This window comes from Amblyomma mixtum, chromosome 8, assembly GCF_055824585.1.
Source record: "Amblyomma mixtum isolate Tamu chromosome 8, ASM5582458v1, whole genome shotgun sequence".
Classification (NCBI taxonomy): Eukaryota; Metazoa; Arthropoda; class Arachnida; order Ixodida; family Ixodidae; genus Amblyomma; species Amblyomma mixtum.
This window is the reverse complement of record NC_143019.1, coordinates 131,835,576-131,863,566: the sequence shown is the minus strand read 5'-3', so window position 1 is coordinate 131,863,566 and position 27,991 is coordinate 131,835,576. Positions and strand designations below refer to the sequence as shown.

Genomic DNA, 27,991 nt, shown 5'->3' with positions numbered 1-27,991 from the left:
GCGAACGCCCGTATTCGTGCTAAGCCTAAGTAGGCTCAGCGGCGAGCGTTTCCCGCCAAAAAGTCGCCCGAGCCACGCGGGGCTTCAAAGTCCGGTAAAATAGCCAAAAATGGTCCTACCGTCTTGAAACCGGTGTCCGGGTGATCCAGCTTGTGGGTTCTTTCAGATCCAAGAAAAAGTTGGTGGCCCAGTGGGTCGAGGTAGTCCGTGGGGGTTGAAATCTGCGGAGCCCATGCGACGCACGTCCGCACTCCTCCGCTACCCACACACCCTCCCCGTGTAAAGGAAGACACCGCACCACAAGTCTAGTCGTTCAAGCGTGGAAGTGGCAGCTGTCGGACGTTGGATCCGAGCTGCCGGTGGCGCTTCCCTTGAATCATTGACTCAAGACCATTAAGCCTCATTCAAGCGTGGCAGTGGCAGCTGTCGGACGTTGGGTTCGAGCTGCCAATGACTTCCCTTGGATCACCGACGCAAGAGCATTAAGCGTCATTCAAGCGTGGAGGTGGCAGCCGTCAGACTTCGGATCTGTGCTGCCGTGGACCTCCCTGAATCACCGACGCAAGACCATTAAGCCTCATTCAAGCGTGGAGGTGGCAGCCGTCAGACTTCGGGTCTGTGCTGCCGTGGACCTCCCTGAATCAATGACGCAGACCTACTGCATCCATTTCGAGGTAGGAAGAGGCAGCAGCCAAGGCTTCCTTGGATAGGCTGCACAAGCCTACGGTGTTTGCAGAACGCCGTCGGCAGGACCTGGCTAGTTTTCCTACTGTAGCTGCCCATTTCTTGGGCGCGACTGACAGGAGTTTGTCAGCGTCTCCCGTGCCCCCTCTGTTCCTCATCTCCTGGCTCTCTACCACCGCCTCCCTGAACGCTACGCCAGCGACGCATCGCAACTCGCCAACCCGCGTCTGTGCTACCTGCAAGGCATTCCCGCACCACCTGGGACACTTTGTAGCTGGTGAACTCTATCCTTTTTATCTGTTGTGTTTAACGCGTGCCTAGTGTGTTTCTCCTTAGTGTTTTCGCTTCTTCTATTGGCTCCCTTTCCTTTAAAATATAAACACGGCTTCGTTTTGGTTTGTTTGATTTCTTTGTTCCTTTCTTCGAACCTGCCCGCGAAAGTGTTCCCTTTCACCAGTCGGGGACGTGTCCACCCGATTCGCGACATTGTGCTCAAGTGGAGAATTAAATGTTTGTCGAAATGAGAAAGTCCCACTCAACCAACTTCTTTGAATGACATGCATTCAAGGAACCTTGTAATGATTTTGATAAGCGTATTCTAGTTGAACAGATCTAACATGTGGTCTTTGTGGCTATTCCGAGTGAAATTCAAAAACTGTGGACGGACCCTGTAATTTAAAACTTTTTTTTTTAAATCACTACTTGCAGTAGCTTGCAACCCACTAGGGCGATACACATCGTGCGTCCCCTGCCCCAGTGACGTCAGTGGGCAGAACAGCCAGCTTTGAAGCGTGCCTCGTCTGCCCAACGTCATAAGGGTAGGGGATGTGCGGAGAGGTGTGTTGCCCTAATAGGTTGCAAGCTACTGCAAGCAGTGATTTTTAAAAATTTTTCAATGACAGGGTCTACCCGCAGCTTTCGAATTTCACTCTGGATACCCACAAACACCTCCTCTACAGATCTGTATGAAATGAAATGAAATTTATTTCAGCAGAATCGGGGTACATATACTTGGGGAATTTTTTTGTTTTTATATCTGCTGAGATTCACGAGGCAAAAGGCGTCCATATGGCGCTTGACGGGGCCTCGTGACCTTCAGGCACGCTATGCGGCGAACAGTGCCAGTATTTGCTGAAGGAGACCTTGTACATTAGAGAAGTCACATCACATTCAAGCGCAGTCTTTTTCAATTCAAAACAAAAAGAAATAAACATAAGTAATAAAAGCAAAAACAGAGCATCGACAAGAAAAAGCCAACAAGACACTCAAAACAAAAGAAAGAAATATACATAAGTAATAAAAGCAAAAACAGAGTATCGACAAGGAAAAGCTAACAGCACAAAACAGTTTCAGACATTCTTTGGTGACGTCTCAGGTAACAGCAGGTTGAAAACGTTATCAGGGTATAACTCGCCAACAACAACGATTGAAGGCCAGTCCTGGTTCTGAGTTAACATTCGATATGAGCCAGTTCATATTGGTTGCCTTTTTTGTTTATTTCAGGTTTTTCTTTTGAGGTCACGATAAAATGAAAATATTATCGCGACATTTGATAATAATCTGCAACCTTTAGCAGTAGTGCTTCTTTCACTTGTTTTTTAAAAGAATAGCGTGTTTTAGAATCATTTGCGATGGAATGCAGTTCTGGAAACGTGTTTAGTAATAACGGTAGCTGATAATCTATTGACTCCTCACCGTAGGTTGTTCTAGCGCGTTGTTTCACGTATTTTTCCTCTCTTAACATATGACCACAGTCTGGTCTTCTATATCTCGTAACGAAATTTTGTCGGTGTGATTTTATTTATAAATACAGGTAGTTTGCCAGACTGTTGGAACACATAAGTAATGGGTAATTTATATTTTAAAAACAAAGGGAATGCATGTTCATATCGCGATTTATTTGCTATAAATCTAATACACTTCTTTTGCAGGCCGTACAGTTTTTGTAAGTTACCCTTACCAGTGCTGCCCCAAACTAGCATGCAGTAGTATAGGCGGGAGAAAATCATTGCGTAATAGAGTTTGTTTAAAACCAAGCTGGCAAAATAAACCTTAAACTATTGAGGAGGCCAAGCGTTTTTGAAACGTTTATCCACAGTTTTGATACGTGATGTGTCCAGCTCAGATGTTCATGGAAGTACACGCCTAGAAACTTATGTACATCCGCTCTATTAATTTTATGGCCCTGAAATGTTAACTTTATATAATTGTGAATTAACTTATTCCTTGCTCGGAATATTATATAATTTGGTTTTTCTACATTAAGCGCTAGTTTGTTTGAGGATAACCATGTCGACAGAATACAAAGCCACTCATTTGCCGTATCCATTACTTCCACAAGATCAGGACCACTGAAAAATATATTTGTGTCATCTGCGTATAAGATAATGTTAGGTGTCTGCGGTATCATTACAATATCGTTTGTATAGAGAAGGAACAGTAATGGTCCTAAAATCGAACCCTGACTACATTATGCCGATCGAAATCATTTTAGGTGCCCTTTCAGCATGCTCCTTTTATTTTTTGGAACAACATTGCACACAAATGTTCCTATTTGAACAGATAACAGCGAAACACAGTGCTTGCTATAACATGAACAGAAATAACATATCTCATCTAGTGCAATAAAAAAACTAGCAGCCTGTATATTATCAGAGCTTCTGTGTCATTTGGACATATATATAGGAAACCCACTTCAGCACATGTATTAAACCATGGTACACATGTAGTGCAATGCTCAGTAAGTACTGCATGAGACAGTGTGTAATAGATCTGACGTGACTAGGAAACGTTTAGCAGGCGCAAAATGCAGGAATATCAATATGACGTATAATGAAGTTGCACTCAATGGCAAACTAGCAGTCCCACCAAGAATGGCGCATAACTGACTGGATCGTGCATATTGCCAGTTGCAGTGCTGAGAATGATTGTAACATGACAAAATTCTCATTCATATGCATCACCATCAGCCTGACTCCATCCATTGCTGGACAGAGGCCTCTCCCATGACTCTCCACTTAACCCTTACTTAGGTATTTTCCCTGAACTCTTATCTCCAGCTGTTTCCATTTCAGGCCCCGGAATTCCTCCTGTAAACAGGTGGTGAGCACAGGTTATTACTCAACAGCAAAATGTGCCACCACTGTGAAGAACACAAAAATTATGCCACGTCAGACTGCACACAGTGGACACTACATGGGAAGCCCTGTCGCGGCACCTCAGTGGTTGGAGCGCTCGGCTACTGACTGGAGCAGGTTAATTACCAGCCATGGCGGTCGTGTTTCGATGGAGGTGAAACAAACAAACAAAACGGAGCAGTAGCTTGCAACCAACGTTTCATCACAATTTGGGCACAAATGTAGCCGGAAAAACTGGAGCCACATTGAGGTCAGCCAGCATGGGGGGTACATAAGACAAATGTCATGTATATGACTGTCTGGAAGGACAGTGCTCGGCTTGCTGTGTGCGTCATGTGACCACTGGATGTCGTCCACGAATTTATCTATCTTGCCATCACTGTGATTTTCTGTGCCTTCGGTGAGTACACACACATGGCACCAACTTTTCTTGTAATGGCACTAGTAGGGCTCTCGCATTAACACACGAACTAATTAATGCAATTGCACCGTTTGTGTACCATAGAGAAGTTCAAAAAGTACGAAAAAATAGAGTGTAATACACACACCGTGTGCATCATGCAGGAGGCAAAAAAATCTCATTGATGCACATGGCCTCTGTGTCTTACAAACGGCAAAAATAAAGCAGATCGATACACATGGCCTCTGCGGCTTGCAGGAGGGGGAAAAAAAGTGCTACACATGGCAATTCTTCAGCTTTCAGCAACGTTAAAGACTTCTCTCGAAGCATTTTCTCGCGCAGCTTTGAGCTATTCGTGCCAAACACGATCTGATCTTTGATCAGCGAATCACGCTGATCTCCGAAATTGCATTGCGCAGCTTGCTTTTTGAGGTCCCGGACAAACTTCTCGAAAGGTTCGCCATCTGCCTGCTTCCTTGAGCGAAACACATAACGTTCGTGAACTTCGTTGCTCACCTCGGCACAGTAGGACTCGAATTTTCCAACCACCGTTGCGTAATCGTCCTTGCTTTCGGCTGCCTCGAACTTGAACGTGTTGAACACGTCGAGCGCTTCATCACCGGCTATGCTCAGCAGGAGTGCGGCTTTTGCAGAATCGCTGCGAGGTTGCTCCTTCGTTGCGGTCGCCTGCAGGAACAGGTCGAATTTCTGCTTGAAACGTTTCCAATTTTCAGAGAGGTTGCCGGTCAGTTGCAAAGGTGGCGGGGCCTTTAGAAGTTCCATAGCTGTCGCAGAATCCCACTTCTGACACCATGTATCGTGATGTGTGTCGCATTAAGGATTGAGGCAACTACACGGTGGCAGGAACAAGAACAGGAAGGGTTTATTAGCACGCCCTTTTATAGGCGATGGAGGGGGGCGGGGCAGTAGCAGTGCCAAGCGTACAGTTTGCGGTAGCACTGATAAGACAATGCGCTGACACGATAAGGTAGACAGCGCATGCCCGATACAACCATTGCTTAGTGGACAGTTTCAGCACACTGTGTATTGTATTGGGGTAAAGTGCACGGTTACTCAGTACTGAGTCACAAGACAAAAAAAAACAGCACTAGCAAAAGGGCAAGAAAATACAAGGTACGTAACTTGAGGTTGCATTTGCTACCTCCAGCAGTTTAGGCATTCATATCAAATGGTTAAAAATTCACCTACCAGCTGGTGAGCGCGCCTCTGCCTGCTGCAGGCCGCTCGTTCCAGCCAACTCCCCGACAGACGCGGGGCTGGTACTGCAAGATGCACAGCGCCGCACGTTCATGCACGAGTGTCTCGAAGTTCATTCTGTGACGCATTTCTCACAGTACATGGCTCTGAGGTTCACACAAGAGCCCTTCATTATCAGCAAACACGAAATTGTCTGTAACGCCACCGCGGCTTATCACATACCTGGGAGGTTGTGAACATGGGCGGCGCCACGCCTTGCGCGCTCACCGGCGACCGCAGCTTTAAATCCCGGCCTGACATCCCCGGCAGCCTGCCGCCTCCAGTGCCCCTGCGAAGGATGTGGAGAGGCATGTTCAATGACCATTCGACAGACCGATGTTGACACGCTCACCTTCCCGCGGCCAAAAATTCTGCCTCCTCCTCCTTACAGCGGCTGCCCACACCTGACAAGTGTGGCGCCAGAGGGGCACAGTCTTAACGGCCGGACCCATCTCGTTTAGGCGGTCTGCAAGCTCGCGCCACAACTCGCGCTTGCGAGCCGCCGTGTAAATTGCGGAAAGGGGTGACGCCGGCTATGCCAGAGCATGAATGTGCTCCCCAACTTGGCAACACCACAATCATATCTACCTACCCAGACCAACGGACGAGAGAAATTGAAGAAGCCATCAACATTCGGCAAAATGGTGAAGAGTGCGTCAGCATCCCTTCCATTTCACTTCGCGACAGCGAAATTAACTATCTATGTATGAATGCATAATCTCATGCAACGTGGTTTTTCGTCGCCTTCCCTCTTTCTCTTTTTTTTTCTTTCTTCTTTTTCCTTCCTTTTTTGCACGAACGAGAGGTATTTAACCGGTGAATGTGCAATAAAACTTGGTTGTTAGTCAGCGTCGTGTCCCTCTCTCTGCTTCGTCCCCGTTTGCGCTGTTTTTTAGCCTCAGTTCTTTTGCTTCATGTCGTTGAGTTTGAAACATAGTTTGTTAGCGAAATAAAACATCCTTCAAATTATTAACGGCGTGTTTACAGCAAAACTTTAGCATACGGTCCCTTATTGCGCAACTAAATGCTTCCTGGGTGGAACCCTACTATTATACACCACAACCTCGCTGCTAATTGGTTGATTCCGCGGTCAACGACTCGCGGTGTCGTCATTTTGACGTCAGAGTCTCAAAATTGAGACAAAAACTCGTAATCGCCCTCCAGAGCGCGACCGCACCAAAAGTCACACATTGCATTTACTGGGTGCCAGGACACACCGACAAAGCGGGGAACCAACGCGCTGTCGAGGTAGCTCGAGGGTATACGAGCCGAGCTTCCTCCCAATCGGACGATCTACCCGACCGAGTCGGCCCTACGTGCTCAGTCATTCTCAACTACTATAAGGGGGTACGGATCCGCTATCCGCCGCCTTATCGCAATCTAAATCAACTAGAGGCAGTGTATTTGCGAAGATTGCAGACAGGAACATTCCCAAACCTGCATATCCTTTGCAATATTTACCCGACGCAATATCGGGACACTTGCCCGTGGTGTGGCAGCAAACCATCGTTGTACCACATCACGTGGGAATGCAGTAAGAACGACAACTTACGAAAAGCCGCGGTGGCACAGTGGTTATGGTGCTCGGCTGCTGACCCGAAAGACGCGGGTTCGATCCGGGCCGCGGCGGTTGAATTTCTTTGGAGGAGAAATTCTAGAGGTCCGTGTACTGTGCGATGTCAGTGCACGTTAAAGAACCCCAGGTGGTCGAAATTTCCGGAGCCCTCCACTACGGCGTCTCTCATAGTCTTAGTCGCTTTGGGACGTTAAACCCCATAAACCATAAACCAAACAACTTACGTAAAGAACCGAGTGCATAACAATGGGAGGGCCGGCTCTCCAGCGGCGATCTGTGTTGTCAACAAGGTCTGATCCAGCACGCCCAACGAGCAGCGAAGCTCAGCGGAGCCCTGGAATAGTTGTTGTTGTTGTAGCCTATGACATAATGGCACGGGCACCGACCCTGTGAGAAGAAGGAAGATGGACCTCTTCTTTCTCGTCTGCTACTAGCACGTCTTTCTAGAGCAATAAAAGTCTTTCCTACCTACCTACCTTAACACCTTCGATAATTGGGCGGAGCTTTATCAAATCTGCTCTCGCCCAATTTCAACCAATACTGCCGCGATGGCACTGTACATACAAGTGGGCGGAGCCCAGTGCTCGCCGGAGCCCGACTCTAGAGGCGCCAGTAAGTCCACTGCTTAGGTAGACAGTCGGTGGTTTCAGAATTCGCCGACCTTATTGTCCCCCACCCCCACTTGACAGCTCATCTCTCTTCAATGTGATACGGTCGCCGACCCTCGGCAGCCCTGACAAGGCTGTTCGCGGTCTGCTCCCCGTTTCCCGCGGCCTTGGAGAGCGCGCGACGCGCTGTCGCCATTCTCGATCCCTCCCGACTTCAGCCGGACACGGTAGTAATCGGCGAGAGGGGGAAAGAAGCTACTGGCGCCGTAGCTTAACAATTGGGCTCTCTGGTGCGAGACTCAAGTCAGCCAGGCCCTTGTGGCCTTGACCACAACACGATGGTTGACGTGGCAGCGAGTGAGTCGGATGACTCCGCCTGCTTGATCATCGCTCAGATAATGCCAATGCGGCCTAGGACACCCGTTGTGGTTGAGCTGTCATCTGATGATGACGAGCAGGAACATGCCACTTCAGTAACAGCGACTGCTCCTTTGCCTCAGTTACCACTGCCAAAACGGAAGCTCTAGGTGATCGCTGCCATATGTCAATGACATCCCATTTAAAATCGCTAAAAACAGAAGGTGAACTAAACGACAGTTCTAAACAGGTAATTTTCCCCGTGGTAGGAGAGAAGCATGTGGCTCTTTCTGTATTTAAAGGACATACATTAATTGTGAGGATAAAATTCGATTATTTGACCCCGAGAGTCAGCGCTCGCTTCCCCAAAAAGGGAGTGAGCGCTAGAATCGCCAACTACCAGATATGGCTCTGGAAATTCATCGATAAGTTCTTGTAGATCACGGACTGTTAACGTTAAGTGTGAAGGAAGATATACAGAAGAGAGTGTTATTGTTTTGTAACTGACAATGCTCATCGCAACCGCCTCAAGCTTTGTTTTCAGTTTAATTTCTGGAGCAGGGACGCTGCTTCGACGTTGCCTGCTCACGGTCGCGTCTAAAAGTTTTATAACGTTTCAGGATATGCACGTGTTGTGGACCAAGATTGCTTTCTTGAGGACATGAAGCTACGGGCAACAGTGACCCTAAAACGTGTTATGTCGCTACAATTTCTCAGCAGTCTTCTACAGTTCCATTCAACTAAAAAAGCAATGCATATGTTTTCGGGTGAGAATAAAAAGGGAGTTTATTTCTCTTCTGCTGTGTAAACAGAAATTAGCATAAGTAGGAGTATAAACGGCTACCTTCCGCTTTTAAACTCCTTACCGAAAACTGCGCGACCGGCTGTAAGTAGTAAAAATGAAATCCTCCTTTTTTACTGCCGTTACGAAATCAAGGAGTAAAATAAATCATTCACATGATTTTACTACTTTTCCGAACAGGAGTACGTCGGCTTCAATACTCCTTCAGGCCCTTTAGACACTCCTCAGTGTCTGCCCGCCGCCTGCCTGCTCGCTTCTCGACTCTGCTCTTGCTACTTCACGCACGTTTGTCATCATACAAGACACCGGATCGCCGCCGCCTTGCGCAGCAATGTGCTGCACAGACTGCCTTAAAGCCTCGAGGGTGCTCGCTGAACGCTTGATGTTTCATCGCCTTCAACGGCAGTCCGCGAGAGGCTTAGCAAGCCTAGCTCAGCCGAGTCAACATGGCGATGCGTGACGTGTCGACCTCCCCGCAGCCGCCAGCTTGGTGCCCGCTCCTTTGTGCGCGCTTGTCGTGACATAAGAGACTGGACATCATCGATCCTAGCAGCAACGTGCTGCAATGAACGTCTCACTCAAGCCGGCATTATGTGCAGAAGCAACGAATGGTTAATTCATTGTCTACGCAGCACACAAAAGTTGGCGACTGCCGTTTCGCAGCGCCGACATGGCGGTGTGCGTGTGAGGCATGTTTTCTCGACACTGACGGCCCCTTGTTACGTTTCTGGCGATTCGACGAACGACGAGCAAGCGGCGACACCGAAAGTCGTCTGGAATGCCTTTATTAAGGCGAACGCCTTTAATGCCTCATACTGTCGTTAGCAGACGCGTCGGCAGGAATGTCGACAGACGCGTCGGCAGCCGTGTCGACAGACGCATCGGCAGATTTGTCCGCCTTTCGGCGTCACTGCTTAGAAAGAAACTGCGCCGAGGGTGGGAATCGAACCAGGGCCTTTGGCATTTGAAGAGGAGGCGCTACCACTCCGCCACGAAGGCTCAAGGTTCCAGCATGAATAAAGGCGCATCTAGTGAATGCATAGGGTTCATAAATAAAATAAAAGGAATAAAGTGAGGGAAAGGAAAATAAAAATAACAAAATAAGCAAAAATAAAAGCAAAAGAAAAGAGGGTATGAAAATAAAAATAAAAAACAATAAAAACAAGATAGGAGCAAAAATAAAAAGAATATGAAAATAAAAAAGTAAATACAAACAAACAGTGCGCCAGGAAACGCTTTCGCCTTGCAGCACTTTAGAGAGCCAAAGTGCCCCCTTAATTATGACGGGTGTCCACCGAGATTTGTGCGACAGTTACTCCTTTCCTGAGAAACAATTTTTCCAACTCGGCAGACGGGCAGGAAAGAGCGGCGCAGCGCTCTGCCGTGGCGTTTATATAGCTCGCCCAGAACGCCGGCACGCGTCCCAGTCGGCTCGCCCAGAACGCCGGCACGCGTCCCACTCGGCTGGCCCAGAACGCCGGCGCGCGTCTAACTCGGCTCGCCCAGAACGTAACAACTCCTCCCCCTTTTAGGAGGGCACCACATAAACTGAACAAGTTCTTCGCTGTTGTGCCAACAGTTGTGAAGAGCTCTCCCACAGTCGCAAGTCGACAATAACGAAGTTCGTGAGTGCAACACGCACCGCTGCTCCGTATAACAGTCATGACGACCAGTTCGGCGCTGTTGAAAAATCCTGCTTCCGAGATCTGGTGCGGCGGAGTCCACAGACGAAAGCACCAGCACAGCAGCACACCGTTCTGAGGTCTGGCTGGAGGAGGGGGTTGTAGCACGAGGATGGAAGCACCCACACATCATTGTGACCCCCGCAGGGGCGTGTGATTCATGCAGACGATGGTGAGTTGCGACACCACGGGTACCTGATCATCCGCAGGGGGATGATGGTGAGCAGTGCGCCACCACGGACCCGAGCACCCGCGCTTAGCCGTGCGTGGCATCGCCGTGTCCGGGGAAAAGGGGATCCTGGTGGTTGAGCCAATGCCGAGCGTTTGGACCCTTAAGGCCCCTCGGCGGAGGCAACACACCACTTTGGCCCCAGCTTCCTGTAGACGGCACATCCGGCCTGACCCGATCGGGGGAAATCGGCAGTCGCCTTTTCCTGTTCTCCTCTCCATCTTTCACTTTCCTATCTCTTTCTCACCACTCTCCTGTCTCCTCCTCTCTTCTTAGTTTTTTCACTTTTCATAGGCGGCTAGGGTTAACCATGTGTGACCAACTACCCTGAGTTGAGTCATATTAGGTTATAGTTAAGGTGTACAGCTGGCGTGGGCAGGACTTGCTTGCAAGTTCCTGTCCCGTCCCCTTGTTGGGCTCCATGGTGGGTGGCTGGCACCATGACCGAAGAACCTGAATTTTTTATGGCTCCCCCCCTTTCAAAACCTGATCGCTCTCTCAAAAGAGGGTGGAACGAAGCAGATAACTTTTTTTCGAAAAAGAAAGCAACATTTGCCAAATTTCATGTCATCCACAGTGAAGTTCAAGATAAACAGGCCAAGTTCAAGATAAACAGCTTTGGGCCCCGGCTACAAAGTGTCAAAAATGACCAGTGGCGATTTATTGCTGGAACTCCGAGACAATGTCCAAACCACCAAACTCTGTAACATAGTGTCTATTGGGGACACACCTGTCTCTATCACTGCACACCGATCACTTAACACTGTCCGTGGCGTCATCTCAGAAAATGATTTTCTACATCTCACAGAGAAAGAAATGCTGGAAGGCCTTTCAGACCAAAACGCCATTGATGTGTACCGAATCAAAATCCGCAAGGACAACAAAGAAGTAGATACCAAACACGTGGTCCTGACTTTCAACTGATGCAAATTGCCTGAAAGCATCGACGTTGGATACCTTAAAGTAAATGTAAGGCACTACATCCCTAACCCCCGAAGGTGCTTCAATTGTCAGCGGTTTGGCCACGGATCACAGAGTTGCCGCAGCCGCAAAACTTGCGCGAAATGCGCGTCAAAGGACCACCATTCTGAGGAATGTGACGAAGCTCTACGCTGCGCTAACTGTGAAGGCGACCATGCTGCGTACTCCAGGGCATGTCCGTCCAGGAAGAAGAAGAAGGAAATAATCATCATAAAGACAAAGGAAAATATATCATTTCGAGAAGCAAGAAAGCGATTCGCACTCACGAACACTTTCTCTTTCACAGCAAAATCCAACTTCGCTGATGTGGTGCACAGGGGCGTAGCACCACACAGCACTCCGGCACCTGCTGCGGCCACTTTCGCCGAGCCAAGGGCAGGGCCATCCACGCCCCAGGCAGGGACAGCGAAGGCTGCCCTGCCATCTTCAAAGCAGGGAGCGCCGGTCCATGGGTCGGCATCCCGCAGGGCTTCCCCCCGTCGGGGGAGGCCTGAAACCCACACACCCGCGGCTTCACCGCGGTCTTCCAGCACCTCTGACGAGGTGATGGATCTAACCCCCAGCCCGCCTGCTTTACAGCGGCGGAACAGCTCTCTTGAGCGGAAGAAGGACAGGGCCCTCATAACGGGCCCAGAAAATAAGTAAACCCTTTATCGTTCCTACCCCAAACATAAACATGGCTTTTCTAGTTCAGTGGAATTGTAGAGGACTGTTGAAGAATTACAATGATATAACAGATATTTTAGCGTCAATGTTGCCTGTAGCTTTACGTCTACAAGAAACAAATCTTGGTCCACAACACATGTGTATCCTGAAACATTATAACACATTTAGACGAGATCGCGTGCAGGCAAATAAACTCTCAGGAGGCGTCGCGATTGTCTTTCAGAGCGGCGTCCCTGCTCAAGAGATCAGACTCAAAACAAAACTGGAGGCAGTTGCGGTCAGCATTGCCAGCTACAAAACCATAACTATCTGTTCTGTATATCTTCCTCCACATATAACATTAACTGTCCGTGACCTACATGAACTCATCAATGAACTGCCAGAACCATATCTAGTAGTCGGGGATTTTAACGCTCACTCCCCTTTTTGGGGCAGCGAACGCTGTGACACTAGGGGTCAGATGATCGAAGATTTTATTCTCACAAATAATATATGTCTTTTAAATACAGAGAAGGCCACATACTATTCCCCAACGTCTGGCAGAATGAGCTGTTTAGACTTGTCTTTTAGTTCGCCATCTGTTTTTAACGATTTTAAATGGGATGTTTTAGACAACCCGTATGGGAGTGATCACCTACCAGTTTTTATTAGCCTATCATCCTCACCTGCCATCCTCCCATCTAAACCACGACGATGGAAGCTCCATTTAGCTGACTGGGCGTTATTCAGCGAAAAAGCCTGTTTACAAAGCATTTTCGCAGACACACTTAGCGTAGACGAACTAAATGAAAATCTCACGAAGTGTATCATCGATGCCGCACGCCTAGCTATTCCCCAGTCCACAGGAGTAGTGCGCCAAAACCGCAAGGTTTGGTGGACATAAGAATGTAGAATAGCGAAAAACCATCAAAATAAAGCCTGGGCGTCTTTCGAAGGTATCCAAGTCACGAGGATCTCATAAGTTTCAAAAAGGCAAAAGCTAAAGCCCGATATATACGTCGTAACGCTGAAAAAACTTCTTGGCAAAGTTACGTGTCCTCCATAAACAGCACAATAACATCAAAAAAAAAATGTGGGAGCAGGTTAGAAAAATAAATGGCAGCTACTCCCCATTCACAGTTCCTCTTCTAACAGACCCCTCTGTGCAGACGAGCATTAACGAACAAGCAGACATTATGGGTCAACATTTTTCAACAGTTTCTAGTTCGTCACACTACACACAGTCATTCTTAGCATACAAAAACACAATCGAAAAACAAAGGATCCCTACGGCATGCAGCACAAAGGAACCCTACAATAATTTGATTACACTTCAGGAAATTCAGAGAGTACTGTCTATAGGTAAACAAACTGCACCAGGTCCTGATGAAATTCATTATGAAATGCTGTCTCATCTATCTGGACCCTCTGTAGAAGTTCTCCTACAATTTTTTAACAAATATGGGTGGAAGGAAAAATACCAGCAGCTTGCAAAAAGCAATTATTGTTCCATTCCTAAAATCAGGAAAACCACCAACCTCCCCTGGCAGTTACAGGCCTATAACTCTTACAAGCTGTCTAGCCAAATCTTTTGAAAGTGTTCTCAATATTAGGTTGATGTTTATTTTAGAATCTCGTGAGCTTCTTGATGTCCACCAGTGTGGTTTTAGAAAAGCATGCTCCACAGTTGACCATCTCGTCCGCCTGGAAAACACGGTCCGAGAGGCTTTTATACACAGACAACACTGCCTTGCTGTCTTCTTCGATATGGAGAAGGCATATGACACAACATGGAGGTTCGGGATTCTTCGTGACTTGGCAGAGCTTGGCATCCGCGGGAGAATGCTAAAATGTTTAAGCGACTTTGTGTCGAACCGTTCATTCCAAGTTCGTCTCGGTTCTACCCTCGAAGAATTTCATCCAGGAAAATGGTGCGCCTCAGCGATGCATTTTAAGTACTACATTGTTCATAGTAAAGATGAATTCTTTATCCAAAATAATTCCTCAGTCCATTATGTACTCAGTCTACGTCGATGACCTCCAGATTTCGTGCACATCATCTAGCTTATCAACTTGTGAGAGACAAATACAGCTTACCATAAACAAATTAGCAATCTGGGCTGACAGAAATGGTTTTAGGTTTTCCCCGCAAAAAACAGTTGCCGTTCTTTTCTCACTCCAAAGAGGACTGCAGATTGATCCCACCCTCCGCTTAAATGGAGCCGTACTTCCAGTAAAACAAGAACACAAATTTTTAGGCCTAACTTTCGACAAAAAGCTCACGTTCCTACCGCACATAAACACCCTAAACAAGAAAGCAACCAAATCCCTGAATATACTTAAAGTGCTGTCACGAAAACGCTGGGGTTCTGATAGGATGTGCCTATTGCACATCTATCGGTCTGTAGTGCGCTCGTCCTTAGACTATGGATGTATAGTATACGGGTCTGCGAGGCCATCGTACCTTAAAAAGCTAGACCCAGTACAGAACCTTGGTTTGCGCCTCGGAACTTGGGCGTACAGAACATCCCCTGTAAATAGTCTTCATGTAGAAGCAAATGTGACACCCCTCAACATAAGGAGAACAATGCTTACCTGTGCTTATGTACTTAAAATAAGGTCGTTGCCCAAACATTTGTGTTGCCCCATAGTTACTAAATGCCCATCCAGAATACTCTTTACCAATAAACCTCAAGCTGTCACACCACTCCTGCTCCGCTTCGAGGAAAAATGCCAAGAAATAAACATACTAGACGCACTTCCCGATGTTGCACGGAGACCTGATCCGTTGCCACCTTGGTACACGTTTCCTGATGTATGCGATTTTGCACTAACACACATTCACAAAAAACAAACCCCACAGGAATACATCCAGCAAGAGTTTTGTGCAGTACGAGAAAAATACAATAATTATGCCGATTTCTACAGGGATGGTTCTAAAACAGCACTATATGTAGGGAGTTCGATAGTACAAGGTAAATGGGAGAAAGTAGTCAGGCTGCCCCAGTGCGCTTCAATTTTCACAGCAGAATGCTTCGCCATTGCTGTAGCTGTAGATCACATAATGAAGAAAAACATAAAGAACAGTGTTATCTACACTGACTCCCTCAGCGTAATTACAGCAATAAACCCCAAGAATGCAGTCGAACCCATAATAGGAAACATAATACTCAATGCGATAAAAGCTCACACACAAGAACGTACAATAAAGTTCTGCTGGGTTCCTAGTCACGTGGGAATCAGCGGAAACGAGAGAGCTGATGCATGTGCCGCACTTGCCCGCAATCGTGAGATAAAACAAGTAAACATACCGCATAGGGACTGCATGAGGCTGGTTCAAAATAAACTTAGAGGGAAATGGCAAGCTTCATGTGACAACGAGGTAAACAACAAGCTGCACTTGGTAAAGCCCGTCTTGGGAGAATGGAAGACCTGCAGGCACCAGGAACGCTTTATGGAAATAATTTTGTCGTCTCCGCATTGGTCACACACACATTACACATAATTTCTTACTAACGAAACAAGACAAACCACTCTGTGAAAGATGTGGAGGCGAGCTCACAATAAATCATATTTTACTCTCATGTTCATACCTCGGAAAACTAAGGAAGAAACACTTTATTAAGTTTTATAAAGAATGCATTCCTTTACACCCCGCGTTGCTCTTAGGTGAAAATGCCATTGTTAACCCGTCTTGTGTTTTTAGCTTTTTAAAAGAGGCAGGTCTTCTTGAGAAACTGTAAATTTTAATCCACCATTTCGCTTTTTATATAATACACTTCAGCCTTGTTCTCATCCTCGAGAAGAATTCTGAGGTCTTTATTTGATTGGCTTGGGAACCTCAATTTCCTTGAATAGCCAAGGACCGCTGATGAGGTTATCGGGCCTCCTTAAAAGCTTTTACTTGTAGATAGTTCTAAAATTTCTTCTCTTTCTTATTGCTCGGTACAAGAAACTTTATACCCTCTACACCAGTTTTTCACATAACAGCACAAATCTGCATAAAAGAAATATCCTATACCTTGAGCTTGGCGCATGATAGCCTTAGCTGCTTAGGCGCCATTAAACCAACACAACACAACAACATCATTGTGACGGCCTCCTTGCCGTTGAAGAGATGTGTACTGCACTGGCCACGGTGTCTTTTTGAACCACTGGCCGAAGCCACCGGTGTCCCATTCTTGAAAGAGGCTGGGCAGTCGGGGAAACAAACAACCAAACCCCACAGAAGCCACCGAGGTGCCCAAGATGTCATTTCTGTTCACCGAAAATGCCTTTGCTTGCCTCATTATACTGCCCAAAAGTCTTCCTAAATGCAACCAGATTTTTGCCCTAAAAGAAAAATATTAGTGGCGATCATTTGAAAAGAGGAATAAGCATGAATGGTTGCCTTATGAGACTATGTACAGTGTCGCGCCGGCAGCCGACGGAGGGGGCTGGTTTTAGACCATTTCCCCCCCCCCCCCCCCCCAAATCGGGCGGCCGGTGCCCCCGGGTCCTGCTCTACGTTTCCGTCGAGCGGCGGCGACGGAGCCCGCCCCACGAAGAGCGAGCCAGTCACAGCGCGAGCTCGCCTTACGTCACCCGCGGCTTGCTTGCTACGACCAAGAGATGGCGCTGGCGAGCGTCGGCGGCGGCAGCGATGCGCGGGTGCGCGGGCAGGGAGAAAAAACACAAAGCCTGCTCATTTTTTTACTCTCCGTCGGGAGATGCACGCGCCTTGCGCCCCGAAAAGCGAGGAGCAGAGAGCAGATGACAGTTTTATTTCATATGGCAATATACGAGGTGTTCGAGCCAAAACGGATCTCCGAATGAGCATTGTGTTTGCACTAGGCGTGGGATATACGATAATTCTTTTTTTTCTTGGACGCTCAAGTAGCACCACTGTTATGTATTTGAAGATAGCCAGGAAGAATTACAAACTTTGGTTAATTGTTGTGGAGACGAAGGAGACGCTCTAGTATTCAGTTTGAGCGCAACTAAATCAGGTGTGATGATTTTAAACGATGAAACTGATCAGGTGCTTACAATACAAGGCCATAAAATACCCAAAGTGGCCGAATACAAATACCTCGGGATATGGCTAAATGAAGGGCAGATATACACGGAAAAGCATGAACAGTCTATTAGGGCAAAAGGACGAAGAGACGCCGGGATAATGAAACATAGGGCATTATGGGGGTACATAAACATGAAGTACTAACAGGTATTTGGAAAGGAATAATGGTGCCGGGGCTTACTTTCTGCAATGCGGTTCTGTGCTTAAGGGCCGAAGTTCAGTCGAGATCAGGCGTAAATCAGAGAGCTGTTGGAAGATTAGCACTAGGTGCCCACGGCAAAACCACAAACGAGGCAGTACAAGGGGATACGGGCTGAGCATCGCTCGAAGCACGGGAAGCTAAGAGTAAAATACTATATGAAGAACGCCTGAGGAAATTGGACGATAACAGGTGGGCAGCCAAGGTATTTAAATATTTATACATAAAGAGCGTTGACTCACAGTGGCGGAAAAGAACTAGAAATCTAACAAATAAGTATGCCGGACCTGAGGTCGGAGAAAGAAAGAGCATTAAACGACAGGTTAAAAATGCGGAAGTTAAAAATTGGATTAATTCAATGGAAAAGAAACACAGTGCAGAACTACATCGATACTGGAAAAGGCAGATCAGGAAAGAATTTTTCTATGATAACTCAAGAGGCAGTGCCCTACTTTTTGAAGCTAGGTCAGGATGTCTTAGAACGCGCAGCTACAAAAAGAAATTGAACGAAGATGTTGACACATGTGCAGTGTGTGGTAGATCTGTGGAAACAATTGAACACCTCATACTCAAATGTGATGGTATCCATCCGGATGTCGATGCAGGCACAGTCACTCTTCCGGAGGCCCTAGGGTTTAAAGATAAAAATTATCATGTAAATAAATATGCAGTGGAAGTTAGCAAAAAGCGATTGGAGGATTGGTGCCTGAAAAGCAGAGATGTGACATAAGCTTAGAAGTGTAGGAATCCGTTGGTAAACAAGATGGCGAATCTTAATGCGAATTCAGAACACATTAAAAAAAAAAAAGAAAAGCTGAGCATGGTGGCAATTGCCACCACCCCGTTTCAAGGGGGCGCTCATATCCATCCATCCATTCATCCATCCGTCCATCCATCCATCTGCTGCTTCCTGGCTGCCGTGGTCGTCGCTAGGCCTATAGACCAGAATCCAGAGCCGCTCCTGTGCGCGGCCATTTTCCCCCTGCAAATAGGCGCGCTTCGGGCGCTAAAAAAACATTGTGGAGCATACTTCCGCAGCGTGGCTGTGTTGCAAGAAGTATTCACGTTATCAAAGGGAGCACATCGATGCGTTTTAATGACATTTAGTTTCATATTCACGTAAATTGTGCTGACGCTTAGAACGCGCTCGTGCTTATATCGCTACCGTCTTGGTGCTCCACTGCAAAAAAAAACTTTTTGTTCTATATCAAGTATTAGGTATGCGGCCAGCATTCAGGTCCAATTCCCATGCACTCTTAATCCTTCGGCCATAAAGTATCACCCACAAACAGGGCTTTCTTTTCGCATGCGTAGTGCGCCATTTTATCAACAAATTACCGCTCTCATTGAAGTTCAGAATGGCGCAAAAGACACACACACAGGAAAAAAGGGGATGACACAAAGAGCGCCACAGGAAAGAGCGCGTCATCCCCTTTTTTCCTGTGTGTGTGTCTTTTGCGCCATTCTGAACTTCAATCATGAACCAACTAGCCCCAAAGCAAGTTCTTCTGTACCGCTCTGAGCTTAACTGAGTCGCAGCGCCAACAGAAAACAAAATTTTTCATGGTTTATGGAACCTGGTGCATAAAAACGTACTTTTGCTCAAATTATCAAAGCTTGAATAGATATTAGCAGCGAATCCAGCTTTCACGAATTCTGAAGTCCGAAGTCGCGTTCATATTATTCGGTAGCTCTCGACGCGTGTGACAGCGTTGCGTAGGCGTTTGGCTAAGTGTGAATTAATGTATTAAAATCGCGCATATTCTCTTATGATTAAGGTAGATAGTAAAAGCAGAAAGACACTACGGTAAACCCTTTACCCCCCACCCCCCTGATTCCTACGACATGCGTGCGGAAAGAGCAACTGAAATCGGTAGCGGTCGTGCTTACAATCCTGTGCATGAAATGTGTTTAATGGGAACTAGAGCAAGCTCAGCGCAAGGAGGTGATCGAAAACACGCGCTTCGTCGGGACAACCTTCAGTCTGCAGCTCGCCTATCCAGTTACTACACCATTTAGTCAAATCAATAAATCCACATTCCTGTGCCTAAAATTATCATAGATGATAGCGCACGTAAAAGACGGCAACAAACGACACGCCAGCGCAGAAATCTGCTTAGTAGTGCCGGTTTCCAGTCCGTACGCTACCTGGCCGACTACTCCACGGGAAAAATATTTGCTGCTTGCAATACTATTCCAGAATTTCCCTGAGCAGCGCCGCCGCACCAGCGGCTCGGTGGAGCAGCGTCGCCGCTGCGGTGCCAGCATTTAGAATCCTGAGCCAGCAGAATATCATCATTGAAAAACGTAGCTTTTTCCAGCTTCCTGTAGACGGCACCTCCGGCCTGACCCGACCGGGGGAAATCGGCAGTCGCCTTTTCCTATCCTCCCCTCTATCTTTCACTTTACTATCTCTTTCTTACAACTTTCCTGTATCCTCCTCTCTTCTTTGTTTTTTCCTTTTTCCTGGCGGCGAGGGTTAACCGTGTGTGGCCAACTACCCTGAGTTGAGTCATATTAGGTTATAGTTAAGGTGTACAGCTGGCGTGGGCAGGACTTTCTTTCAAGTACCTGTCGCGTCCCCTTGTTGGACTCCATGGTGGGTGTCTGGCACCATGACCGAAAAACTACATTTTTTTATGGCTCCCCCCCTTTCAAAACTTGATCGCTCTCTCAAGAGAGGGCGGACCGAAGCAGATGACTTTTTCCAGAAAAGAAAAGTATCCTTTCCAAAATTTCATGTCATTCACAGTAAAGCAGAAGAAACACAAGCAAGGATAATATCCCCATTCCAAGTCTCAAAACGCTTGACGGATGCCTTAGGCCTTGGCTACAAGGTGTCAGAAATGGCCAGTGGCGACTTACTTCTTGAACTGCGCGACAGCATACAACACTCAAAAGTCGCAACAATTGTATCCATTGGGGACATCCCTGTCTCTGTGACCCCACATCGGTCTCTGAATACTGTACGAGGCGTCATTTCTGAAATAGATTTTGTCCACCTTTCTGAAAAGGAAATGCTCGAAGGACTTACTGACCAAGAAGTTATAGATGTCCACCGGATCAAGATCCGGAAGGATGGCAAAGAAGTGGACACCAAACACCTGATCTTGACATTCAACATGAGCACATTACCCGAATCCATTGAAGTAGGCTACCTGAAAATAAATGTAAGACCGTATATTCCCAACCCACGCAGATGTTTCAACTGCCAGAGATTTGGCCACGGCTCCCAGAGTTGTCGCGGCCGCAAAACTTGCGCAAAATGCTCTTCGAAGGACCACCAATCCGAAGAATGTGTTGCTAACCTACGGTGTGCAAACTGTGATGGCGACCATGCTGCCTACTCCAGGGCTTGTCCGTCCTGGAAAAAAGAGAAAGAAATCATTACTCTCAAGACTACGCAAAACATTTCTTTCACAGAAGCAAGAAGGCAATACTCTCAAACAAACAAATTCACCTTCACTGCAAAAACAAACTTCGCCGATGTGGTGCGTGGGCGCGGCGCACCACACCAGGCTTCGGCACCTGTCCAGGCCACACGTAGTGAGCCTGTGGCGGGGCCATCCGCGCCGTCTGGTGGAGTAGCTCACGCTACTCCGCCTACCCCAAAGGAGGGGACGCAGACCCCCGGGTCGGCGGGCCCAAAGACCTCTTCCCACAGGTCGAGGTCTAACTCAAAAATCAATGTGCCTCCTGCACGGTCGTCCAGTGCCTCTGCAGAGGCGATGGACACGACCCCGGGCAGCCCCTCGCCGTCCACGTCGGATGGTCGGCGGAGCTCCCTGGATCGGTCAAAAAAAGACAGGCCCCGAGTCACGGGGCCATAAACAACTTGATCTAGCTTTTCAATCAGTACAAACACAAAACTAAGATGGCTTTCATAATACAATGGAACTGTAGAGGAATGTTGAGGAACTACAGTGATATAACTCATATTCTAGGGTCAGTGATGCCTCTAGCCCTATGTCTCCAGGAGACCAATCTTGGTCCACAACTTTCAAATATCTTAAAACATTATACAACTTTTAGGCGTGATCGCGAACATGCAAATAGACTCTCGGGAGGCGTCGCAATCATCATCCAAAGCGGCGTCCCGGCTCAAGAAATCAAACTGAAAACAAAACTTGAGGCGGTTGCGGTTAGCGTCATCAGCTACAAAACCATAACAATATGTTCTGTATATCGTCCCCCACACATCACATTAACATGCCAAGATCTAGAAGGCCTGATCGATGAACTGCCGGAGCCATTTCTGGTAGTTGGCGATTTTAACGCTCACTCTCCGTTTTGGGGAAGCGAACGCTGTGACTCTAGAGGCCAAACAATCGAAGATTTTATACTTTCGAATAATGTCTGTCTTTTAAATACGGGAAAAGCCACATATTGCTGTCCAAGCTCAGCCAAAATGAGCTCTCTCGATTTAGCTTTCGCATCACCATTACTTTTTAACGATTTTAAATGGGATGTTTTAAATGACCCCATGGGCAGCGATCACTTACCTACCGTCATCAGGCTCTCATCGTCCACTCCAATCATCCCCACAAGGCCACGGCGCTGGAAAATTCAGCTCGCCGACTGGTCACTTTTTACAAAAAGTGCCACTCTGGAAAAGGAATTTTGTGACGACCTAAGCACAGATGAAATTAATGAGAAGTCTACTGAATGCATAATATCGGCCGCAACACTCGCTATACCACAAACAACAGGACTCGCACAAAAGAAACACAAAGTGTGGTGGACAAAAGAATGCACATTAGCAAAAAAACAACAAAAGAAAGCCTGGAGCGCTCTGCGTCGATATCCCACTGCAGAGAACCTACTCACCTTTAAGAAGGCAAAAGCCAGAGCGCGGTATGTGCGAAGAAATTCAGAGCAAACCTCTTGGCAGAAATATGTCTCCTCAATAAATAGTTCAATAACATCAAAGAAAATGTGGGAAAAAGTTCGTAAATTTACTGGTGACCATACCCCTTTCACACTTCCTCTCTTGACGGCACCCGGGACACAAACATCTTTAGAAGAACAGGCCAACATACTGGGCGAGCATTTTGCTGAGATCTCAAGCTCATCCAACTACACAAACACATTTCAGAAACACAAAGCAATAGCTGAAATACAAAAATTTCCATCTGGAGCAGGTGTTCATGAGGATTATAACCAGCCTCTCACACTACAAGAATTAAATAAGGTACTATCTTCTGGCAAAAAGACAGCACCGGGACCAGACAACGTGCATTACGCTATGCTTGCACATCTCTCCGAGGCTGCTGTAGAGGCGCTGTTAAAATTCTTTAATAAAATCTGGATAACTGGAAATATACCTGACGAGTGGAAAAAAGCAGTCATAATACCTTTTCTCAAACCCGGAAAACCACCAACAAGTCCTAGCAGTTACAGACCAATAGCCCTCACCAGCTGCCTTGCTAAATCTTTCGAAAGTGTAATAAACATTAGATTGACCTTCATACTTGAATCTCGGCAACTATTAGATACACACCAATGTGGGTTCAAAAAAGCATGCTCGACTACAGATCACCTTGTCCGTCTAGAAAACACCATCCGGGAGGCGTTCATCCACAAGCAGCACTGTATTGGGGTCTTCTTCGACTTGGAGAAGGCCTACGATACTACGTGGAAGTTCGGCATCCTCCGTGACCTAGCAGAGCTAGGTATCCGCGGCAGGATGTTGAACTGCTTGAACGACTTCCTGGCTAACCGCACATTCCGAGTCCGCCTAGGAGCAACTCTCTCCATGACTTTCACCCAAGAGAACGGTGTACCCCAGGGGTGCATTCTAAGCACGACACTCTTCATAGTAAAAATGAATTCCTTAGCTAAAGTAATACCCAAGTCCATAATGTATTCAGTCTATGTAGATGACCTACAAATAGCATGCACGTCCTCTAGCATATCAACCTGTGAGAGACAAATACAAATCACACTAAATAAACTAGGTGCTTGGGCAGACATAAATGGGTTTAAATTTTCTCCTCAAAAAACAGTAGCTGTTCTTTTTTCATTGCGACGAGGCCTACAGGTCGATCCTAATCTATACCTGAATCACACTGTGCTACCAATTAAACTAGAACACAAATTTTTAGGCGTAACTTTCGACAAGAAACTCACATTTCTACCACATATTAACAACCTTAAAAAGAAAGCTTCTCAAGCCCTCAATATCTTAAAAGTTCTCTCACGGAAGCGGTGGGGGTCCGATAGAGCAAGCCTTTTACAAATATATCGCTCTCTGGTGCGCTCCAAACTGGACTACGGGTGCATAGTATATGGTTCGGCAAGAGCATCCTACTTAAAAAGATTAGACCCCATTCATAATCTTGGTCTGCGCCTATCATCTGGAGCATACAGAACATCACCAGTAGTTAGCCTTTACGTTGAAACTAATGAAGCCGCTCTTGAGGATCGAAGAATCGCCCTTACATGCTCATATGTCTTAAAAATCCGTTCTCTTCCGAAACATCTCTGCCATCCAGTTGTCACCAAGTGCCCATCTAAAAGATTATTCATCAACAAACCACATTCTATCCGACCATTACTGCTGCGCTTTGAAGATAAATGTGAAGAAATAACAGTACTAGATGCCCTACGGAATATTGCACAAAGAAATGAATATTTACCACCATGGTACAGCCTGCCTTCAGTATGTGACCTCACAATGACACATTTAGATAAAAAGCAAACGCCAAATGAGTACATATTACAGGAATTCTTTGCACTACAAGAAAAGTATGACACTTACATTGAATTTTATACCGATGGCTCAAAAACAGAAAGTCACGTTGGAAGTGCAGTAATCCAAGGAAAAAACAAACAGATAATCCGACTACCAGAATTCGCATCGGTTTTTACTGCTGAGTGTTATGCCATCTTTGTAGCTGTGGAAAAAATAGTAAGAGAGAATATCAAAAATAGCATCATTTACACCGATTCCCTGAGTATGCTCAAAGCACTGCACTCCAGAAATGCTGCTGAACCCATAATAGGTAACATCATACATAACATTGTTAAAATCACAAAACAAAAACATAACATTAAATTCTGCTGGGTTCCTAGCCATGTTGGAATCGTAGGTAATGAAAAAGCAGATGTATGCGCTGCACAAGCCCGGAATGGCCAAATAAAACAAGTGAGCATACCGCATAGGGATTGCTTAAAGTTTATCAACAGTAAACTCAGAAATAAGTGGCAGGCCGCATGGCAAGATCACGTAAACAACAAATTACATTCTGTGAAACCAATTTTAGGGGAATGGCAATCATGTAGGCATCAAGAACGTTTTACCGAAGTTATTTTATGTCGGCTCCGCATTGGACACACCCACCTCACGCACAACTTTCTGCTAGCCAAACAAAACAAACCTCTCTGTGAATTGTGTGGTGCTGAACTCACAGTGAACCACATTTTAATTTCATGCATAAAATTAGAAGAACTAAGAAAGAAATATTTCACAACATTTTACAGGGAAAGCATCCCATTACACCCCATGCTACTCTTAGGTGATCGAGCACTGGTTGACATTTCATGTATTTTTAGGTTTCTCAAGGAAGCCAACGTTTTAAACAAACTCTAAGTATTTTTAAAAAGCTTCACCATTAACAAAAACTCTAACCTTGTGTTTGGCGCAGCATAGCCTCAGTTGCTTTTGCGCCATAAAAATCAATATAACTAACTAACTCATAAAAATGTGCTAGGATAAAGTGGTATATACCTATAACTATGATCAGCAGTGCGTATGCGAGAAGTGCTAAACCAAAACATTTTTGGTTTTGGTTCTGGATTATCACAACTCAGTTAACAAGTGAGATAAGTACTTACCGCTGTGTGAACTCTAAGCAGAGGCTTGTTTCCTTGGGGTACACAACATTGAAAGCGCAGTGTGCCAGAAACATCAGCTTGAAATCCTGGCACGGGTTGGTTGCGTGCATCACTGGCAGGGTCTCGATGGATACAGTGAAGTTCTTCGCAGTAAGGAAACTGCGTCCTGCACAAAACAAGTTTTAAATCAGGAATACTCGGTCGAGTGCGGCACCACAGAGAATTATACGTTTTGCAATGATGAAAGGAGAACATGGCACGTCCCCGATGTCATCATCACTGGCAGATTCCTGGTGTAGGAGAGAGTTAAATGCGTATCAAAATTGTCTACTAAAGTAGCACCATGTGAAAGCTGCAACTTTAAACCAGTTACAAATAAGCATGTAGCAAAGCATAAGTATAAATAAGGCATTTCTGCGCTCACTCTTAATTTTCCCAACAATGCGTGGTGAAATGCTTTCGATTGTAAACAATTAAGTGTCAACCACATATTAAAGCCCTAAAAGTCCACACAGGCATTTACATGTGTTGGATTGTGCACAATACATAAACAATGCATTTACCCCGCCGTGATGGCTCAGTGGTTACGGCGCTCGGCTGCTGCCCCGAAAGACGCGGGTTCGATCCCGGCCGCGGCGGCTGGAATTTCTTTGGAGGAGAAATTCTAGAGGCCCGTGTGTTGTGCGATGTCAGTGCACGTTAAAGAACCCCAGGTGGTCGAAATTTCCGGAGCCCTTCACTACGGTGTCTCTCATAGCCTCAGTCGCTTTGGGACGTTAAACCCCAAAAAACTAAACTAAACAATGCATTATTTTTGTCAAATGCAGCTCAAGAACAAAGTGTAAATGCCTTTCAAGAGCAAAAGAAGCCCCCCATTAAGTACTGTCAAGGGACTGTCCTAGCACTTCAGTTAATCCGGCAGACCGGTTGTGAATAACCTTGCACCTGCCAGCCCCCTCAAATGTCACAGGGGATTAACCACGTCATTGACAGGCTAGTCTGTAAGGCCATTACCACTACATTTTTAGTTGTACCTGCTTTAGATAATGTTGGGTTATCTAATCGTATTAGATGATGCTACATTTAGATAACAGTAATGTAGAAAATAGATATTGCAATATAGTATTGCATGTGGGGCTGAAAACGCGAAACTAACACTTGAGCTATGAGGGATGCCATAGCGGACAGCTCCGGATTTAATCCATTTCTTAGACTGCAATGCTTACCTCGACTACACTGCAGAATAGCTCCCGGTCTTCATCGAAGATGACAAGTAGGAGGAGGGTAGTGGCTGCATACTCTACAGTCATTGATTTCTTTTCAGTTCTGGCTTTTTCAATCTCCTCTAGGCATGCCCTCACGGTTTGCTTCTTTATTAAACTGTGAGCATACCTAAAAACCTGTTGCCCAACAGTCTTCACATGATCATCAAATGTTTGTGAGGCATTGAACCGTAGCAATACACTGACATGTGAAAACAAGTATGTTTCTTTGAAGCGGAAAGGCCAGTTTTCCTTTTCACAATCAGCGCACTTCTCCTGCCATTGATCATCTTCCTCTGTGATGGATATGTATCGTCCATTAGCTGGGCGACCCGAGAACTGTTTGGTGAAGCCAGCCTGAATTAGGCTTGCAGCTCTTCTATTTTTTTTCTCTTGAGTTTTAGTCGTTTCCGTCAAAGGAAGGTCAGGCTGCCAGGCTACGCAGGCATAAGAGTCCTTTTGCAGTTGCGGCTTTTTTGTGGTCAACTCTTCATCTTCTGAGACACACCGCTTTGTACTCTGAGAACGGCGCCTTCTTTTGTTATTAATGCAATTCTCCAGATTCCATAGAAGAGTTTCCAGTCCTGTTGCTATGACGGTACCATTCAGGGTGTCCTCAAAAGTTCTTGGAAATTTGCTGACAATTTCACTCGCAATGGCTCGCAGCTCTTTGCGCCCGGGCTTCTGGTAGCAGGTGAGCACCCTGTCACTTATTATCCTCACCATTTCATTCAGATCGCTTTTCAGTTGGCGCCTGCCCTCTTGACAAGCTTTTATGAGTCCGGGAAAAAATGCATCCCATGGAATATCAAAAGATTGGCACAACAAGCTCGTAGATGCTTCACTTCCTTGTGGAATATTTACTTGCTCGGCTGGGGTAGCAGCTGTCTGGAATTTTTCAAGTAGAATGCGTCTGGTGACTGCGTTCAGGAAGATTAGGTCAGCCTCCACAACATACAAATGTGCTCAAGTGACTGAACGCCCCAGCCGAGCAGTTTCTGTATAATATTGTTACGTGACGGCAAGCGATGAAGAAAGGACTGCATGACCGATGGCGATGATATGATTTAATTTCTGCCAGCCTAGCACGAGCGCTCCTGCCCATGCCACTGCCCGCTTCGTCGTCTTCTAGTCCGTCACAATATGTTGTACCACTTCATTGTCCAGGTGCGGTAGCCAGTTGGAAATATACTGCTGCAAGTCCATTCCACCTGTCAAAAGCAAGAAATCAAGGAAAATCCAATATAGCATGATTCAACACAACAGGGTACTTGTTG

The 27,991-nt window shown here is 46.3% G+C and overlaps 1 protein-coding gene and 1 pseudogene across 2 annotated transcripts in view; one reads left to right on the top strand and one right to left on the bottom strand.

The window, feature by feature from the left end:
• The window catches only part of LOC149334468 (endothelin-converting enzyme 1-like), a 369,834-nt gene that overhangs the window by 210,969 nt on the left and 130,874 nt on the right, over positions 1–27,991 (top strand). The window lies entirely within an intron of this gene.
• Positions 36–27,760, bottom strand: LOC149334471 (uncharacterized; annotated as a pseudogene).